The sequence below is a fragment of the Astyanax mexicanus genome, chromosome 23, assembly GCF_023375975.1.
Source record: "Astyanax mexicanus isolate ESR-SI-001 chromosome 23, AstMex3_surface, whole genome shotgun sequence".
NCBI classification, from domain to species: Eukaryota; Metazoa; Chordata; class Actinopteri; order Characiformes; family Acestrorhamphidae; genus Astyanax; species Astyanax mexicanus.
Genome location: NC_064430.1, coordinates 1,162,501 through 1,173,479, shown reverse-complemented (window position 1 = coordinate 1,173,479; position 10,979 = coordinate 1,162,501). Strand labels below are relative to the sequence as shown.

General features: G+C 37.1%; 1 protein-coding gene across 1 annotated transcript in view; it reads left to right on the top strand.

Moving 5' to 3' along the window:
• Window positions 1-528: 528 nt before the first annotated feature.
• The window catches only part of si:ch211-288d18.1 (USP6 N-terminal-like protein), a 45,631-nt gene continuing 35,180 nt past the window's right edge, over window positions 529-10,979 (top strand). Inside the window, exon 1 of the mRNA XM_022665250.2 lies at window positions 529-743. The gene's annotated coding sequence lies outside the window, so the exon portion shown is untranslated. The remainder of the gene's footprint in view (window positions 744-10,979) is intronic.

Sequence of the window (10,979 nt, the reverse complement as noted above, 5' to 3'; positions counted from 1 at the left end):
ACAATATAAATCAAATACCGTGCAATGAAATAAAATAAATAGAAAATACAATACCATACCATACAACACAATAACATACAATACAATACAAAAATAAAGTAAAAAATTACATTAAATTAAATAATGAATATAATATATTTGCATATACATAAAAGTAAATAGAATAAGCAGCAACATGAATTACCGTAAGAGTGTATAATTGAATAAGCAGTTTCATTAGGGATGAGTATGAATTAATAACAGCAACATAACATAATAATAATAAGTGTCAGTAATGCTTAAAAATTACGTAATTTTTAAAAATGTTTTCTTTTTCTTTTTTGTCATAAAATTTTAATGCTGTTTCGTTTTGTGCGTTTGTTGTCTTTACTTTTATAAAAAAATAAATAAATTTATACATAAATTCTAATACAGACATAATATTTAAGCGCTAACGTGAATGTATGACTGACAGCATTCTCGTCCAATAGGAATGCGCCTGCTCGTTAGCCGCGCCCCTTCGCTTTTGGCCCCGCCCCCCGCTCGGGTCGCTGTGTGCTGTGTCCAGCAGAATCCGGACAGCTGATCTGAGAGCGGCGCTGATTTACAGCGAGTTTCGCCCCAAAAACGCGTTAAGTATCAGTATTATCGGCTTTTCAGGATCTTCCGGATCTTCAGTGCGGATTTAAGCGTTTATTTCTGTAATCAGAGATGAGATAATGCAGCGCGCGGACTGTACTGCAGCAGAAGCGCTGATTTACACGGTAAATAACATTATTCTCCTCTAAATTGTCCTTTATAACGCGATTTCTGCGGGATTATGCTGTTTATCGCTGTATATCGTAATATAATATAGTATATTTCATATATATGAGCTGTGACGTTTGGTTTCAGTGCGTGTGTTTATTGTTTGGATATATTTGGAGCTAAACTGAGCTCATATATATGAGTATATTCGCTTATACAGCTCTATAACTGTGTTATTAATATTAATACTCATATTATTATCATTATTATGGTGGGTTTTGTTATTCTAAAGCTTCAATCCGCGTTTTTTAAACGATGTTTTTATGCTGTGTGTATCCAGCTGCTGCTGCTACATTCACTTACACTGATTCAGGCTTTATTAGATACAGTAACGTTACGTTAGCTAGCCTAGCAAACACACGTTCACTCAACGTTTATATTTAACCCTCACCACACAAAAAAAAACGTTTAAACAACGTTGATTTCCATATATATATATATATATATATATATATATATATATATATATATATATATATATAGATAAATATAGATATTTTATGTGTAATATGCTGTATGTGTGTTAGCTCATAACCAATCACAACGTCTATTCAACGTGTTGTTTTTGTCTATTCAACGTGTCATTCAGCCTATAACAACGTTGGTTTATACAGTTATGGTTAAATTCTTTTAATTTTTTTGTATGTCAACACTGATAGTCGGCTAAATAAAGCACTTTAAATAAACGTTACATACGTTAAACGTTTTGTTCGCCTTACATCGTTTAATGTTGATGATGGAAAAACAACAACCTTTAAACTTTAAATATATTTAAACAACAATCAGTAATACCTTATAGGCATCATAGGTTAATGTTGAAATTCTGACATTGAATTAACGTTTATGTGTTTTGAATGTTAATCCTGTTAGGAGAATAATACTAATAAACAAGATATACATATTTAATGCAAGTCAAGTTTAGTGCAGACAGTACATATGAAACCATACCATTGAATTAATGTTGATTTAAACGTAAGCATTTAAAATCTCAGCCTAAAATCATTTAATAAATGTTGCATCTACTGTTTGCATTAAATCATTTAGTGTTTATGATGAAAAACAACCTTTAAGCAACGTTTATTTAACATTCGCGTCATCAACATCATTGGATAATATTGAAATTTATATAATTGAGGTGTATCCCACAAATAACGACCAATTATTATTATTATTATTATTATTATTATTATTATTATTATTATTATTATTATTATTATTTAAATATTCATTTCTGCACTGTAAGGACAAAATACAGGCTATGAGAATAGAATACAGTACGGAAAAAATAATACAAACAATACACATAAAATCATAACATTAAATAAATGTTGATTTAGTATCCTCTATGTTTGGGGTTGTAGCTCATCACCAATCATAACGTGTATGCAGCTTCTTGTTTTAATGTTTAAACGTTTAAGAATACAGCCTATATTATAGCAACATAGGTTTATAGTTTATAGTAACCTTAATACAACCTTTATTTAACATTCCCTAATATATATAATAGATTAATGTTAAAGTGCGACATTTAATTAATGTTTATGTATTCACCCCCCCCCCCCCCCCCACCAGACTCTGACTGTACTGATCTCTGATATCTGTAAATCCCCCCCATTCACTCACACAGTACCCCGCCATTCCTTTGTGTCTGCATCTCTCTCTCTCTCTCTCTACATCTTTTCCTCTACCGCTCTCTCTCTCTCTCTGTATCTCTCTCTCTCTCTCTCTTCATCTCTCTTTCTACATCTTTTCCTCTACCGCTCTCTCTCTCTCTCTCTCCATCTCTCTTTCTCTCTCTACATCTCTCTTTCTACATCTTTTCCTCTACCGCTCTCTCTCTCTCTCTCTCTATTGGTGAGCCGTCTACTGTGACACTTGATTTAGTCACTGTGTCTTTGCTATCGTAACGACGGGAAAAGTACAGTTGATTAGTGTGGGACAAAACTATTAATATCACAAAATATTGCATTGATTTTCTTTTGATTCATTATCGATATTTACCATATCCAAAAATGTTGGAGATATTATTACGTACAATACGATATGGCACACCCCTAATCTGCAGTGCATAGCCTTAGTGTTGTTTATGTGTTTTGTACTGAGGGTATACGCTTAAAATAAAAGAAATTGTGTTGAGAAAGTGTTTTATATTCTTGAGCATTGTTAATTATATTAGATTAGACGGGGAGATTTTAGTTGTTATGTAATAATAGGTCTATGCTTCTTCAGTGTTGCAATGTTAATGTTAACATCATTCTGAACGGATTTCGCTCGTTTGAAGAGCCCGAAAATGATCATTTTAAAAAGCTCATGTTGAGTTTAAATCAGGCTCAGGCTCAAAAGGACAGTGTATGGGTCGGGCTCAGGCCGGGTGAGGCTGGATTTTTTGGGCCTGATCTAAACTCTACCACAGACTAATCTCTCAGCGCTGGCTCTTCTGTACAGATGTGTTTATTATGTGGAGATAACGTGACGTAACTCCCCGGACGTCCGTTCCCTCTGGTCTGGGCGTGATGTCGTGAGGATGCTCTCTGTTTTGGACAGTGCATTATCTCTTTGTGTCACAGAGCTTAACAATTCTCATAAATCTGCTCAACAACAGCGGTGTAATCTGTTAGTGAGAGTCACATGATCCCGCCGTGCCGCGGGGCTTTGTCCCGCCGTACTGAGAACACGTGTAGTTCAGTGTGTTCATCCTGAAAACAGACGCTGTAGATCAGGATGAGCTGCAGTAATAAATACAGCTCTGGAAAACAATAAGAGACACTTAAAAATTAGTATTTTCTTTGATTTTACCAAATTAAAAACCTCTGGAATATAATCAAGAGGAAGATGGATGATCACAAACCATCAAACCACCAAACTGAACTGCTTGAATTTTTGTACCAGGAGTAAAGCAGCATAAAGTTATCCAAAAGCAGTGTGTAAGACTGGTGGAGGAGAACATGATGCCAAGATGCATGAAAAAAAACTGTGATTAAAAACCAGGATTATTCCACCAAATATTGATTATTTCTGAACTCTTAAAACTTTATGAATATGAACTTGTTTTCTTTGCATTATTTGAGGTCTGAAAGTTCTGCATCTTTTTTGTTATTTCAGCCATTTCTCTTTTTCTGTAAATAAATGCTCTAAATGAGAATATTTTTATTTGTAATTTGTGAGAAATGTTGTCTGTAGTTTATAGAATAAAACAACAATGTTCATTTTACTCAAACATAAACCTATAAATAGTAAAATCAGAGACGGCTGGCCGTAAGGGACTAAGAGTTTTAACTGAGCTGGGAAAATCTGCTTTTAGCTACATTTGTTTTATTTTCTCATTTAGTTTTAGTTTTATTTTGCTTAATTTAATTAAATTTATTTTGATTGACTTGCTTATTGCTATCTTAAACCCCACCAACAGCCTATTTTCACACCTTCCACCTTTCTGGAGTTTTGCTTGTTTATCTTGGTAACAGAAAACACAGGAGCTCCACTGACTGAATACAACCTAGACAGACGCCAACAGTCAGACGTTCATCGCTATCTCGGTAACACAGGCGCCGTGCCGAGCCGAGCGTACACCCCCACTTATTACACACACATGAACACACAGCAGCACAAACCCAACTTTTACATCAACAATAAACAGAATAGTAAATAAAATAACATTGCTGTTCCCGTAAATGAGCTGCTGGAGCTCCTTCACAGCGTCAACCAGCAGCTCAGTTTCCTCTGCTGAGAAGAGTTTGTTGAACACGTCCAGGTAGCTGCACCGTTAAAATAGCAATCCACCAAAGTCAGAGCTCACCCATGAATAATTCAGAGAATTAGTACATGCCTTTTAGTTTGTGTTTTGAGCTGCACAAGGTGTACTTTTCACGTCGTTATGATAGCAAAGACACACTGACGCCCTAAATCAAGCTGCACGGGGCACATGAGCATTGCTGTGAGGATTTGATTGCTCAGGTTAGTAAGATCAGGATGTTGGATGCAGCTCCATCAGTTGTAGTTGTATTTTAATCACCTGTATTCGTAATCAGTGCTTTGCTTTATTCATTATGTATTCAGTCATTGTTTTTCTCTGAATGCTTGAAAGTGTGCCCATTAACCAGCCGCCCACTCAGCCCTGCTGTACCACTCAGCCGTGTGTTATATAACTCAGAATACACCATGTGATTTTCACTCAGATTACACTAGAGTTGCACGGTGTACCGAAGGTTCGATTCTTTTTCGATACTACGTCATCACAAACGATTCGGTTCTTTAGCGTTTGATGCTTTCGATACTGTATATAGCCCAGTCACTAGCTTCAAATGAGTCAAATTAGTAGGCGCGATTTGATTCAGTTCATAAGAAAACTGATTCACACCGCAGCAGTCGGTGTGGCAGGATTCAGATAAACTTAGTGTTCTGAACAAATGAATCGATTCACGCGCAAGCCAGCAGAGCAGCAGCGAGTGTAGAATGGCGACGGCTAAAATAACAGATGTCTCTCGTCCGCGACTTGTGGACAAAACGGGCGCGAGGAGTGAAGTGTGGGAAAATAGTCTGAGATGTAGGCATCTGTTTTTTATTTATATTTTTATTTTTAAATAAAATAAGGAAAATAACGAAAACTGAAAGTGAAACTAAATTACTTTATTTATTAGCGCTGTTTTCACTCCCGCAGTTGTACAGCGGGGGGTGTTGTGCCGATTCTGTCCGCGAAGCGGGAGTCGGATTCAGTAGCGGATTCGGCACAAGCGCGGCGGCACCTCGTGGCGGTGTTAGTTGTAAGCGCTCGCGTTTGCCGCAAAATACGACAGAAAACACTGAGGGAGCTGCAGAGTTATGTGTGGGACTAGAATATGAGCACGAGGAGATCAAAGAGAACCTTTACCTGTGAGTAGCTCACATCAGAACACGCAAATCTCTCTCTCTCTCACTCTCGCTCTCTCACTCTTTCTCTGTCTCTCTCTCTGTCTCTCTCGCACGTGAACGCCTCCGCGTTTGACCTGCAGCACTGTGTTTAGCTGTTCTTAAAAATCATTTTAATTAAATAATAGTTCTATGCTTCTATGTTACAGTGTTATTTAACATAATTCTGATCATATTTCGCTCATTCATTTAGCAGACAAGCACCCTGATCTCTACAAAGAGGTGAGAAGTCGACAGGTTAGTGGAGTTAGTCAAGATACACTCTGTCTGTAGCTTTACTAAGATTTACTAGCGACTGCTAGTAAATCACATTAACACGGAGAGGAGTGTGCAGGAGTTTTGTTTTGGACCCGTGGTTTTCTCTATTTCTCCATTGTCCCATTGGCTGTGAAACATGAACTCAAGATGTTCACGTTTTCGCGTTTCCATCGCAAATCTGTGGTCAGGCACGTAGCCTGCTTGATCGTTACACTGAACATGGGCTTATTAAAAACGGTAAACGGTTGATTAATAAAACGGAGCAGTGAGTGTTAAAATGAACATAACATTGTAATGTTCTTCTGTCTCTTTATTTTCCTTATTCAGAACTTAACTTCTGCCCGCCCATCAGGTTCACATAGTCAGGCTACCATTACCTCTGGTTTTAGTTTTAAGGAAGTGTTTAGATAATTATGTTATAGTTAAGGTTATAATAACGAAACTTGTTTTTTGTTCAAATGTTTCATTTTAGAATAAAAACGTTTGCACCGATTGTTCAGTGTTCAATCCAGTTCAGTCAAAAATAAACATTTTATGTTCAGATATTTTTATTGTTTTTTTTTCTTCCAAGTATCGTTTTGGTATGAGAATCGTGATACTACAGTTGGTATCGGTATCGAAGTCAACATTTTGGTATCGTGACAACCCTAGATTACACCATGAACACTCTCTCATATCAATCAAACATTCATCAGTTTCAGTTCAATCAGTTACCCGATACCCAGTGTGGAGTACAGTTTTACTGCTGCTGTAGTCTTTTACTCTCTGCACTGAAACAAATAGGAGTGATATTTACTTTTAAAAAGTTTCGCAGCTTACTGCATGCTTAAGATGCTTACTGCATTTGCTTTTTTAAATAAATTTATTTTCATGTAAATGTAAGTAACTTCAACTTAAATGTTACATACAGTAAACTTTATCCACATGGATGGCATGTAAAACATTCTTTTTTACTAAATGTCTTGAGACAGTGTAATATGTGTGTTTTAACAAAAATAATTTAATTTCAGGAATAATAATATAAATATGTATCATAAATTATTTGAGTAATATTGTATAAATTAAGTAATTGTAATTAGGTAATATTTTATGCAGAAATGAAGTAAAGTTTACTAAAAGAAAGCATTGACTGAAGTTCAGTTCACTTATTTACTCTGTGTAACTCTATTTAAGTCTTGAAACCGAGTTGAAGTTACTTAAATTTATCTGAAATTAAATTTACTTAAAAAAAGCAAATGCAGAAAAAGTTAAGAAACTTTTTTAAGTAAATTTTAGGCAGCATTTTTTTAGTGTGCTACAGTGCTGTTATCCAATCAAAGGTGATATATTTGCAAGTATGAATATTCATGAGCAAGAGCAGAAATCCTGTCTTTCTTCAGAGACCACTAATTCAGACCAAGTCAGAACTGTCTAAAAAAAAAAAAATCATACTGCAAATGGACATCACATTTTGAGTTGTCTAGAACAAAAAACACTACATTTTGCTCTATAAGGGCCTGGTGTCCACATATGAGGACAGAAGGACAGAAGTTACTTCATTGTGTTCTATAGAAATATAAAACTAACGTCCTCATATGTGGACTTTATCATTTTTCTCAGAAACTACATTTAGCTCAAATAGCAAAAAATAAATAAAAAATGCATGCCACGCAAGAGTTCAGGTCTTAGGATGTTACATAGGACGTGACCAGCAACAGCTTATTTGCGTAAAAAGTGAGAGTGATTTTGTGTAAAGAACTTTATAAACATGTTTTGTGCAGTCCGTAGACCTGTTTTAGTCTTTATTTATTAGCTTTATTTATTGTCCTGTACTGTATTTACTATTGCCATTTACACTTACTGATGTTTACACTGTTCTCAGTGGGTTTAGAGACGTGTAGTTGGCTGGCTGTTGGAGGAAAAGATAGCGATGGCTGTTAGAAGGATGGGAATGTTCAGTATAGAGGTGTGAAATATCGTTAGCTGGTGGCGTCTCCAGAGTGAGCTTCAGCATTCCTGCTCCTGTAGAGCTGGTTGGAATTTCAAGCCTCATTTATCTCAGTTAGTTAGTGCCGCTTCACATTGTCTATATTAGATATACAGCACTAGTTTTACTGCTGCTGTAGTCTTTCACACTGTTTAATTAAGCAATACACAGAAAGATAAAAGAGATTGATGTCAGGAATCATTTGCTTCTATGAGCCGTTTGGATGCCCCTCCCATATTGTGACGTCACAATAAGGAAACCTGGATAGAACCACCCTGGCTCCACCCCTCACCCATCAACCCCTACCAGAGCCCCGCCCACTAGATCAGTTAAAAAAAAACTGTTCTATTTCAGTTAGCTGGTTGAGAACTTCAGTACACAGTACACAGCATTATTAGCTAGCAGACTTCTTCTGAGGGAGGGATCTATACCTAATGTCCGTGGCGAGTCAGCAGATGAGGGAGATATTATCATAATTATAAAGTTGTAACTATATTACTATACAATTTGTATTTATACATCATCTCATTTTTGCAACTTTAGATTACTTCAGTGAGATGTGTGATGCAAGCTTGTGTACACCTTTTTGATTGTATGCCCAGATTTTGTTTTTTTGCTCATTATTTGGCACCTTTTAAATGAAAGAAGGAGGCACTTGGCAAAACCTGGGCAACCACCTAGTATAACATAGTAACATAGCATGCCTGGCACCTAGCAACCACCTAGCAACACCTTATTTGAATCAAATCATACAATGAAAATAAAAGTTCATATTCATAAAGTTTTAAGAGTTAATAATCAATATTTGGTGGAATAACCCTGGTTGGTTTTTAATCACAGTTTTCTTCATGCATCTTGGCATCATGTTCTCCTCCACCAGTCTTACACACTGCTTTTGGATAACTTTATGCTGCTTTACTCCTGGTGTAAAAATTCAAGCAGTTCAGTTTGGTGGTTTGATGGTTTGTGATCATCCATCTTCCTCTTGATTATATTCCAGAGGTTTTTAATTTGGTAAAATCAAAGAAACTCATCATTTTTAAGTGCTCTTATTTTTTACAGAGCTGTATATATAAAATGTGTGTGTGTGTGTGTTATGTAGTGAGGGTTGAGGGTAGATGGTAAAATGTGCAGCAGGCTGCAGTTTTATTCGTTGTGTAACACAGTGGACTTTAATAACACCGTATCCCACAGCAGCCGTCAAACCAGCAACCCCCTGAATACGCCAAACCCTAATTTCAGAGTGTGTGTGTGTGTGTTTATAGTGTGTGTTTATAGTGTGTGTTTATAGTGTGTGTGTGTGTATGTGTGTGTAGCCTCTCAGCAGGACAAGGGGTCCTCAGTGATGTGAAGTGTGTGAATCTGTGTTTGGTACGAGGCAGAGACGACTCTTCCAGATGGCCGCGGTGGTGATGCCCCTCCTGCTGCCTGAATTTACCCAGAATTCCCTTCCGACTGCAGCCGGTGTGAATTATCCCCATCCAGAACCGAACTCAGAATTTATATTATATACACGTCTATAAATGAGTTGTAAACGGTGCACGCACTTTGCATCTTGATTTAGGGTGTTATAATGTGTCTTTGCTATCATAACGACGGGAAAAGTACACCTTGCAAGGCTCAAAACGAGTTATGTACTAATTCTCTTAATTAATCATGGGTGTGGTTAGTTAATTTTGGGCGTAACGTAAAATATTAATAAAAAAAACAATCAGAGTGTCTCTTGCTCATCATTCTCTTTAAGAGTAGAGTCAGGTGAGCTCTGACTTTGGTGGATTGCTATTTTAACGGTGCAGCTACCTGGACGTGTTCAACAAACTCTTCTCAGCAGAGGAAACTGAGCTGCTGGTTGACGCTGTGAAGGAGCTCCAGCAGCTCATTTACGGGAACAGCAATGTTATTTTATTTACTATTCTGTTTATTGTTGATGTAAAAGTTGGGTTTGTGCTGCTGTGTGTTCATGTGTGTGTAATAAGTGGGGGTGTTACCGAGATAGCGATGAACGTCTGACTTTTGGCGTCTGTCTAGTAGGGGTGGGAATCGTTTACTATCTCACGATTCGATTCGATTCCGATTTTGGGGGCCACGATTCGATTCAAAATCGATTTTTGATTCAAAACGATTTGAATTATAAAAATTTCTGCTTCTGGCTTATGAATCTTATTGAAAAAAAACCCTCCATAATATACACTGGTCCTGGAGCAAGTAATGTGTTACAAAAACAATAAAATGTGCAGGAATGTGGGTCCTCAGTGACAGAGGAATCACTGGGATATCACAATGACGTTAATGAACAATAAATAAATAATAAATAACACTGCTTTATTACCAGGCTACTAGCGGTGGTGTGTAGGTGACGCTGCTGGGCTGATGTGATGATAGCAGTGGAGCGCTAAAGTTCAGGAGCAGCTGCTGATTAACTAGTTAATTTAAGGTCGTTGTATTTCTTCAGAAAGGGGGCAGGAGGTGGAGAAATTAATTCATATGGTCCATTCCTTAATTCCTCTGTGATGAGGAGCTGAAATTAGCTCTGATTAGCTTATTGTATTTTTCCGTTCCGCCTTAAATGCTGCAGCCCGCTGCCACCTGTAGCGTTATTTAAGGTGGAACTGGAAAGTTAGCTAGTTAGCTAGCTAACAGTTACTGAAACTAACTACTAGCGATCTTTTTTATGCTTGTTATGAAGCATTCTGCCATAAAACATTGAAACTACACGTTAATCTAATGTAATATAGTGCTTGTTCTGCCATCTTACCGGTGATTCTCAAACACCTACGCTCTGTGTGTGTCTGGAAGATCTCCGTTTGAAAGGACAAGCGCTATCCCCAGGGTTGCCAGGTCCAACAAAAATACCCAGCCCAAAATCAGTCTAAAACCCGCCCCTCAGAATCGATTTTGGGACATTTTAAATCGATTCTGAATCGTAGTAAATGAGAATCAAGATTCTTATGTGAATCGATTTTTTGGCACACCTCTACTGTCTAGGTTGTATTCAGTCAGTGGAGCTCCTGTGTTTTCTGTTACCAAGATAAACAACTTTCCCAACTGTTCTGGCCCAACAGGAACG